We start from the raw sequence: 10,524 nt of genomic DNA, 5'->3' as shown, positions 1-10,524 counted from the left end.
TTGTTTTGCATGAGGACAGAATACCCTCTCAGAGCTGCTGCTTAGATGTGAACTGCCTCCCGCCATCATAGACACTCCTTTTGATGATGCTCCAGAGGTTCTGAATGGGGTAGAGGTCAGGGGAGCATGGGGGTCACACCATAAGTTTGTCCCCTTTTATGCCCATATCAGCCAGAGATGCAGATGTTTTATGTGCAGCATGAGATGGTGCATTATCATGCAAAAAAATGATCTTGCTGTGAAATACACGGTTCTTCTTCTTGAACCATGGCAGGAAGTGCTGTTTGAGAAAATCCACATACATTATGGAGTTCATCTTTAGCGCCTTCAGGAATCCTAAAGGGGCCGACAATCTCTCTCCCCATGATTCCAGCCCAAAACATTACTCCACCTCCTCCTTGTTGGTGCTGTAGCCATGTTTGCGTGGGGTGTCCATCAACCAGCCATCCTCCACTCCATCCATCTGGACCATCGAGCGCTGCACGGCACTCATCCGTGAACAAAACAGTTTTGAAATCAGTCTTCATGTAATGTTTGGCCCACTGGAGCCGATTCTGCTTGTGTGAAGTGGATAGAGGAGGTCGACAGGATGGCGTATGCACAGCTGCAAACCTCTGAAGGACCCTGCATCTTGTTGTTCGGGGGACGTTGGAGGCACCAGCAGCTTCAAAAACTTGTCTGCTGCTATGACAAGGCTTTTTTGCCGCTGCTCTTTTAACCTGACGTAATTGCTTGTAGGAAAGAGTCCTCAATTTGCCCTTATCAGCACGCACACGTGTGTACTGTAACTCAGCTACATACTTCTTGATTGCCAAGACACTTCATCCTGATCATCGCACAATGTTGATTGTAGTCATGCCTTGACCTAAACACTCCACAATTTGTTGCTTCTCAGCAGCCGACACATCCTTTTTCTTTCTCATTTTGGCAGAAAATGTAGGCTGCTTAATAATGTGAGACAGCCTTCTTAAGTAGTCTTGCCTTTCATTGGACACACCTGCCAAACTAATTAGCACAGGAGTCTGCAATTGCTTACAGTGATATAAAGAGCCCTGACACACATCACCATCAATGAGTTTAACTGACAAACAAACAAATTCTTCCCTTATCACTCCTAAACACTTTTTGCATAATAATTTGGAACACAGTGTACATGTGCTTTTCCACAAAACACCAGTGGTTCACGTAGTGAATCTTACAGTTCTAACTTGCCAACCGTGGTCTGTATGGAGTTGTTCAATAAAGGGCCCAAAGTTAAGATAACATAGATGGGAGAGGTCTCTATGAATAGGAATTCCTAAGTATTTGATACCCTGTGAGGGCCAGGCAAAGGGAAAGTTGGACTGGATGGAATCCTATATGGATTTGGGGAGGGAGACATCGAGGGCCTCAGACTTCGCTGCATTGATTTTAAAATTTGACCATGTAACAAAGTGATCTATTTCAGCCATAACAGCATGGATGGATATATGTGATTGAGTGATATATACTAGGACATCATCAGCAAATAGAGAGCACTTGTACTCGGTGCCTCCCACCTCAATCCACCTAATATTGGGGTTATGGCGAATTGATGAGAGCAGGTGCTCCGTCACTAGGATGTATAAGAGAGGGGACAGAGAACATCCCTGCCTTGTCCCATTGGTGATTGTGAAAGGTGATGAAAATGTTCTGACGCGCCCCCTGGGCCTTGGGACACCGGGAGCTGGACCCTTTTTGGTGGATGCTGGTGGTTGTAGTCTCCGTGGTGGCGACCCGGTTCCGTGGCTCAGGGCGGTCAAACCAGTGGCGGAACTATTTATGTGGTTTTCATGTTTAAATGTCCGACTACACCACCCGTGGATTGCGGTCAGAGTGAACCGCCGCTCCAGGGCAGACCGCTGAGGCTGGTGTTGTGGGTGCAGCAGAGCGTAGCATAACTCCCCACGGTAGGAGTATAGCCTCAGGGCAGTGTATGCGGAGAATGGGGGTGATGGTGCAGGGAAGCAGCAGTAACGACACGGAGTCAGTGATGCAGTCCAGGGCCTTTACTCACAGTTCTTATTATCCAGACCACGTCTGCAGGTAACGGCTGCCCACGTCGTACTGTGCTCACCAGATGAGGGGCTCAGACAACTCCCAGATAACTTTGGAGCGCTTCACAGGACCCCCTTTGTGTGTCCTTTGTCTGGCCTTTCTTACCAACCCTTCTGTCCGGCTGCCTCGGGCCTCCTCTTGGTAAACTTGGCGCCAGTTTCCCTGACCCTATGTGGTGCCTTCCTAGCGGGTGTAGCGAGGGGCTGCGCCACATAAAATGTCACAGCCTCCGGTTTCTAGCTGAGGGTCGTTTCCTGCCTCCACTAGTTTCGGGGACCGGTCTCCCCCTTTGGCCTGACCCCTCCACGCAGGTGGATTCGGGCGTGCGGTGGCGACTCGCCCGTCCGCACCCCTGGGATCCCTTCATTCCTCGTTCCTGGAGCCTTCTCCGCTCCTCTTCCTTCCTTCTCCCTCTTCCAGGCCTGGGCCTCTGTTACTAGGCCCACCTCCGGAGCAGAGCTCATGCAGAGCCCCTGCTCCCTGCCACTTCTGCTCAGACTTCTCTGCACTGAACTAAGATGGTGCCCACCTTTTATACTCCCTTCTCAATGCTTCCTCCCTGCTCCTGCACTACAGGGTTCCCCTTCCTCAGTGTTCCCTCCCCCCACTCCAGCCAGGGACAGGGACTGTCGTGCCCATCTCAGGGGCATATTGGTCGCCCTGCCCCACGGCAATGTGGTGTAGTGCATGCAGGTGTCGGGTCCTGATCCACACTCCATCCTTACGTGAGAGTGAGATATCACACCTCTGGGTGAGGTGCAATACCTCTGTAGCAACCGAGCCCTCAGGGTAATACAGTTCCATTTATCTTCAGCCTAGGTGACGTATTGCGATACAGGGCCGTGATTTTGGCTATAAAAGGGTCCCCTAGACCCCTACCCCAAGCTTTTTAAGAGAATCATATATGGCGTGCCAGGAGACTCTATGGAATGCTTTCTCAGCATCCAACGAGAGTATCTTATTACAAATTTTTAACTGCATCTAGCCCAGGAAATACTTTGTGCCTAGTAGCAGTGTCTGCTAGTCAGCGGATTATCCCGGCTGTTAAGCAAGCTACACCACCTGTAGTTTTGACACTTAATTTTTTCAAAGGAAATGCTTCGGGACCACGGGATACTCAGTGAAGAGCATCAGGAGGCACCCCAAGGCATAGGGGCTGGGACTGGCAGTAGGATGCCTTGCGGTGGACAGCCGAGCTCGATCCTTATAAAAGCTTTTTAACTGCAGCAGCTTTAGTGGACGCTACTGGAGCTGGAATTACGCGGCTGCTGGCATGAGACTTGCCCTCCAATAGATCCTTGTAAATGGATTTAAAGTGTATTCATTCAAATTAGAGAGACAATTTCAATTAAAAAGCTTAGAGCTGCCTCCATCACAGGGGGGCTCGCTCGACCCACCAGCGGACAGGCACCAGTATTGGGAGAGGGGGGCTGGCCGTCAGGGTTCACCGCGGCTCTGGCACAAACCCGGCGACACGGAGGTGGCACGGGCAGGAGCGGACTGAACGTGTCGGCTTCTCACTTTTTGGATTTTAGAAGGGCATGACATGCCTATATCTGTGTCTCCCCCTCCTTTTACTCCTCCACCTCTTTTCTTTTCGCATGACTATATGTACTTGTCACTTTTCCATGTGTTAGTTGTGTCTTCAGAGCAGTTTGTCAGCTTTTGGACACCTTTGAAGGTGTTTTCTATGTGTTTCTATGTGTTTTTGTTTGCCTGCCATTGGTTTTAACGTTGTTCGAAGGTGTTCGACGAACAGTTCGACGAACAGTTCGGCGAACACACGGGTGTTCGACGAACCGAACCGAACTCGAACACTGCGGGGGTGGCTCAACACTACTGAAGAGCACCCATCTGTCTCTTCACCACCTGCCAAATTGCCCAGGCAGTCAGAGAGCCCTGGACAGGAGCCATCTCTACTTCTGTTCTCTGAATCTCTTGGCTTGGAAAGAGCGGGCCAGCCAAGCAGAATTCGAGAATTTGAATAAGAGGTAGTATGCAGTGATGCGCAACCATTTTGTCTCTCTGAATCTGAAGAGGCGGGTGGGCCAGTGCCTATGGTCAGCAGCACACCTCAGTACGCATCTGATGATGAGACTCAGGTGCCACTTTCTGGTGCTTACTGTGCTGTCGAGACTACCCAGGAGAAGCAGTTGTTTGAAGAGGGTGGTGTAGATGATGAGGTCCTTGACCCATCATGGCGTGAGGGACAGGAAGGTGGTGGGAGCAGCTGTGAGGAAGAGATTCCCCGAACAGCCCAAAAAGGAGGGAGAGGGAGGGGGCAGACTTGGTTGCCTGTAGCCTCCATTTCGGCACCCATTAGGAGCATGGCTCTTCCAAAATCCATAGCAGGCGCTCCCAAGACTTGCAGTGCCTGGTCCTTTTTTGACACAGTTGCAGATGACATTTGCTTTGTCAAATGCAAGCTGTGTAATCAGAAGGTGAAAAGAGGGAAAAGTGTCAGCAACCTCAATACCACAAATATGTGGAAACATGTGCGGACCAAGCACGTGGTGGAGTTACAAAAACACACTGAATTCCTAGGCCAACCTACAGCGCCACCTACCACCTCTTCAGCTCGTGTTGTAGCCTCTTCCTCCAGCTCACACACAGCTGGTTCGGCTTCCTCACAGGATCGCCATGGAAGAATCTCTGGCACTGTTGTACAGAGACACAGCACCACTTTCCCAGTCATCCTCACACTCCCAGGCCAGTCTACAGCCATCGTTAGCACAGGCATGGGAGAAAAGGCGCCCATACTCGGCAAACCACCCCCGAGCACAGGCTCTGAATGCTGGCATTGCTAAACTACTGGCCCTTGAAATGCTATCATTCAGGCTGGTGGAGACTAACACATTCCGTAACTTTATGGCATTGGCAGTCCCACAATACAACGTGCCCAGCCGCTTTTATTTCAGAAGGCAAGCCGTCCCTGCCCTGCAACATCAAGTGGAGGGAAAAATTAAACATGCGCTACAAAATGCCGTCAGTAGCAAGGTCCACCTGACCACCGATGCGTGGACCAGTAAGCATGGACAGGGACGATACCTTTCCCTCACTGCCCATTGGGTAAATGTTGTGGAGCCAGGTACAGATCTTGAGAGTGGCGCTGTACGTGTTCTGCCAACTCCAAGGATTGCAGGAATCCAGTCTGTACACATTGACTCCTCCTCATACTCCAGTTCCTCTGAATCAGCGCTGCAGGAGCCGTCACGGTCTACCTCCACATCGACCCGTGAACGGTTACCTGTTATGGTGACCAATATGAGCACAGCCGTGGCCAAACGTCAACAGGCCGTATTAAAATTAATTTCTTTGGGGTATCGAAGCCACACAGCGCAGGAGCTCTAGAATGCCATCAAGCAGCAGAGAGACGTGTGGCTTGTGCCAGCGAATCTCCAGCCAGGCATGGTAGTGTGTGACAATGGCCGAAATCTGGTGGCAGCTCTGGGCCTAGGCAACCTCACTCACATCCCATGTCTGGCACATGTGCTCAACTTGGTCGTGCAGAGTTTTTTGAGGGACTATCCGGATCTTGATGCACTGCTTCACAAGGTCCGCATAGAGTGCGCTCACTTGCGGCGTTCCAGAAATGCAAGATCACGCATTGCAGCTCTGCAGCGCCGATTACGTCTTCCGGAACATCGCATCATATGTGACCTACCCACCAGGTGGAATTCAACGTTAGATATGTTGGAGAGGTTGTGTGAGCAGCAGGCAGCAGTAATGGAGTACCAGCTGCAGCAGGCGCAAACAAGTCGCAGTGCGCGCCTTTCACACTTCACCACCACTGAGTGGGCCTCTATGAAGGACATTTGCCACGTTTTGCGTGCCTTCGATTATTCCACGTGGATGGCGAGTGCAGATGATGCACTATTCAGCATGACTATCCCCCTTATCTGCCTGCTTGAAAAAACACTGCAAGCACTAAGGGACGAGGTTTTGGAAGAGGTGGAGGATGAGGAGTCACAAATGCCATCTGCTTCTCTACTGTCTGCGCAACGTGGTTCCTCACAAAGGCCTAGGCAGGGGACACTTTGTGAGGAGGATGAGGAGGAGTCAATGGATGAGGAAGACATCTGTCCAGAGGAGGGAGGTACACAATGCTCTAGTAGTCAGTATCTAGAGCGAGGGTGGGGTGATGCAGAGCAGGCAGAGATCACGCCTCAAGCAGGGGACAGCGTTTCTTGGCCAGTTGGCAGTCTGCAGCACATGGTTGATTTCATGCTGCAGTGCCTGAGAAACGACCGCAGCATCGCCCACATTCTCAACACGGCTGATTATTGGGTGTCCACCCTCCTAGATCCTCGCTACCGGGACAACTTACAAAGCCTCATAACACCATTGAACCGGGAGCGTAAAATGAGGGTGTACCAAGACGCACTGGTGCATTCCATCATGTTCTCCATTCCAACCGAGAGCAGTGCTGCTAGTGCTTTACAAAGCAGCTCAATGCGTCGAGGCAGTGGAGGAAGCTCTGCACAAAGAGGGAGCAGAAGCAGCGCCTCAGCACAAGGCAAGACCAGTATGGCCGAAATGTGGCAAAGTTTTGTGTCCCCGCCGCCACAAATATCTACACCATCACAGACGGCTCCAGTCAGCAGGAGGCAACGTTTCCGTCAGATGGTGGCAGACTACATGTCTTGCCCTCTTAGTGTACTCCCAGACGGCTCTTCTCCCTTCAAGTTTTGGGTCTGTAAGCTGGATACATGGCCAGAGCTTAGTCAGTATGCATTGGAGGTGCTAGCTTGCCCTGCTGCTAGTGTATTATCGGAACGCGTCTTTAGTGCCGCAGGTGGTGTACTAACAGACTGTCGCATGCGACTATCCTCCGATAACGTTGACCGGCTTACTTTTCTCAAAATAAACAAGGCCTGGATCTCTCATGAATTTGCCAGTCCTCTTCCAGAATAAATAATTGATTGGCAACAGTATCCAGGTCTCCTGTTCTGTTCATGTTTCTACCACCTGAACTGTAATCCCTGAGCTCCAACACCGCCAGTTGGCGCTCGGAAGTGCGGTCTGCACAGTCAACACTTGCTGCCGTGTCATTGGGGTTCAGTAACGTCAGCTGTTCCCCGGCTGTGCGGACGGCAATTTCTCCTGCTCTGTCCACATTCTCACTACTACAGATTTTAAAGTTGCTCCAATTACACCTCTGGCTCCTCTGTTTTCAGTATTATCCCTGAGCTCCAACACCGCCAGTTGGCGCTCGGAAGTGCCGTCTGCACAGTCAACACTTGCTGCCGTGTTATTGGGGTTCAGTAACGTCAGCTGTTCCCCTGCTGTGCAGATGGCAATTTCTCCTGCTCTGTCCACATCCACTGTACCACTGATTTAAAACCTCCTCCAAATACACCTCTGGCTCCTCTGTTTTCAGTATTATCCCTGAGCTCCAACACCACCAGTTGGCGCTCGGAAGTGCCGTCTGCACAGTCAACACTTGCTGCCATGTTATTGGGGTTCAGTAACGTCAGCTGTTCCCCTGCTGTGCGGATCGCAATTTCTCCTGCTCTGTCCAAATTCTCACCACTACAGATTTTAAAGTTGCTCCAATTACACCTCTGGCTCCTCTGTTTTCAGTATTATCCCTGAGCTCCAACACCGCCAGTTGGCGCTCGGAAGTGCCGTCTGCACAGTCAACACTTGCTGCCGTGTCATTGGGGTTCAGTAACGTCAGCTGTTCCCCTGCTGTGCGGACGGCAATTTCTCCTGCTCTGTCCACATTCTCACTACTACAGATTTTAAAGTTGCTCCAATTACACCTCTGGCTCCTCTGATTTCAGTATTATCCCTGAGCTCCAACACCGCCAGTTGGCGCTCGGAAGTGCCGTCTGCACAGTCAACACTTGCTGCCGTGTCATTGGGGTTCAGTAACGTCAGCTGTTCCCCTGCTGTGCGGACGGCAATTTCTCCTGCTCTGTCCACATTCTCACTACTACAGATTTTAAAGTTGCTCCAATTACACCTCTGGCTCCTCTGTTTTCAGTATTATCCCTGAGCTCCAACACCGCCAGTTGGCACTCGGAAGTGCCGTCTGCACAGTCAACACTTGTTGCCGTGTTATTGGGGTTCAGTAACGTCAGATGTTCCCCTGCTGTGCGGACGGCAATTTCTCCTGCTCTGTCCACATCCACTGTACTACTGATTTAAAACCTCCTCCAAATACACCTCTGGCTCCTCTGTTTTCAGTATTATCTCTGAGCTCCCACACCGCCAGTTGGCGCTCGGAAGTGCCGTCTGCACAGTCAACACTTGCTGCCATGTTATTGGGGTTCAATAACGTCAGCTGTTCCCCTGCTGTGCGGACGGCAATTTCTCCTGCTCTGTCCACATTCTCACTACTACAGATTTTAAAGTTGCTCCAATTACACCTCTGGCTCCTCGGTTTTCAGTATTATCCCTGAGCTCCAACACCGCCAGTTGGCGCTCGGAAGTGCCGTCTGCACAGTCAACACTTGCTGCCGTGTCATTGGGGTTCAGTAACGTCAGCTGTTCCCCTGCTGTGCGGACGGCAATTTCTCCTGCTCTGTCCACATTCTCACTACTACAGATTTTAAAGTTGCTCCAATTACACCTCTGCCTCCTCTGTTTTCAGTATTATCCCTGAGCTCCAACACCGCCAGTTGGCGCTCGGAAGTGCCGTCTGCACAGTCAACACTTGCTGCCGTGTCATTGGGGTTCAGTAACGTCAGCTGTTCCCCTGCTGTGCGGACGGCAATTTCTCCTGCTCTGTCCACATTCTCACTACTACAGATTTTAAAGTTGCTCCAATTACACCTCTGGCTCCTCTGTTTTCAGTATTATCCCTGAGCTCCAACACCGCCAGTTGGCGCTCGGAAGTGCCGTCTGCACAGTCAACACTTGCTGCCGTATCATTGGGGTTCAATAACGTCAGCTGTTCCCCTGCTGTGCGGACGGCAATTTCTCCTGCTCTGTCCACATTCTCACTACTACAGATTTTAAAGTTGCTCCAATTACACCTCTGGCTCCTCTGTTTTCAGTATTATCACTGAGCTCCAACACCGCCAGTTGACGCTCGGAAGTGCCGTCTGCACAGTCAACACTTGCTGCCGTGTTATTGGGGTTCAGTAACGTCAGATGTTCCCCTGCTGTGCGGACGGCAATTTCTCCTGCTTTGTCCACATCCACTGTACTACTGATTTAAAACCTCCTCCAAATACACCTCTGGCTCCTCTGTTTTTAGTATTTACCCTGGGCTCCAATACCGCTAGTTGCTGCTCAGAAGTGCCGTCTGCACAGTCAACGCTTGCTCCAGAGTTATTGGGGTTCAGTAACGTCAGCTGTTTCCCTGCTGTGTGTCCGGCAAATTCTCCTGCTTTGTCTACATCCACTGTACTACTGATTTAAAACTTGCTCCAATTATACCTCTGGCTCCACTCTGTTTTTAGTATTTACTCTGGGTTCCTGCACCGCCAGCTGGTTCTCGGTAGTTCCATTTGCTCTTGTACCTTCTACTACCCATCCGGGTTCCAGTACCGTCAGCTGGTTCTCGGCAGTGCCTTTGGATTAGGTGCCTCCTTCTCGGTATCCAAGTTCCACCAACGTCTGCTGGTTCTTGGCAGTGCTTTCTGGCACAGGTACCTCCTGCTTACTAACCGAGTTCCAGTACCGTCAGCTGGTCTTCGGCAGTTCCATTGGCTTTTGTACCTTCTGCTACCCATCCGGGTTCCAGCACCGTTAGCTGGTCCTCGGTAGTTTCATTTGCTCTTGTACCTTCTACTACCCATCCGGGTTCCAGTACCGTCAGCTGGTTCTCGGCAGTGACTTTGGCACGGGTACTCCCTCCTGCCCAGCCTGGTTCCAGCACGCCAGCTGTTTCCGGGTAGTGTCAACGTCACTTTGCCTCCAATGCGTTGTCCTGTCGTGTTGCGGTCGGGTTAGCCGACTCTATGGTGCCTGCAGTTTAGGTGACTCCTATGTGGGCTGCGGGATCTGGCAATGAAGGCTGGTTCCATAGTGCCAATAGGACAAGCACCCCCTGTAGGACTGTGGGTATTTGTAACTGCGGCCGGCTCGCGGCCTTGAACTTTTTTTTACATTTTTTTTTACATGGGTACCTTCTGCTACCCATCCGGGTTCCAGTACCATCAACTGGTTCTCGGCAGTGCCTTTGGATTAGGTGCCTCCTTCTCGGTATCCAAGTTCCACCAACGTCTGCTGGTCCTTGGTAGTGCTTTCTGGCACAGGTACCTCCTGCTTAGTAACCGAGTTCCAGTACCGTCAGCTGGTCTTCGGCAGTTCCATTGGCTCTTGTACCTTCTACTACCCATCCGGGTTCCAGTACCGTCAGCTGGTTCTCGGCAGTGTCTTTGGCACGGGTACTGCCTCCTGCCCAGCCTGGTTCCAGCACGCCAGCTGTTTCCGGGTAGTGTCAACGTCACTTTGCCTCCAATGCGTTGTCCTGTCGTGTTGCGGTCGGGTTAG

This window comes from Phyllobates terribilis, unplaced genomic scaffold (genome assembly GCF_046119375.1).
Source record: "Phyllobates terribilis strain yellow unplaced genomic scaffold, ASM4611937v1 Scaffold_1__5_contigs__length_1240528914, whole genome shotgun sequence".
NCBI classification, from domain to species: Eukaryota; Metazoa; Chordata; class Amphibia; order Anura; family Dendrobatidae; genus Phyllobates; species Phyllobates terribilis.
The sequence above is the reverse complement of the archived record's forward strand: the minus strand, read 5'-3'. Positions refer to the sequence as shown.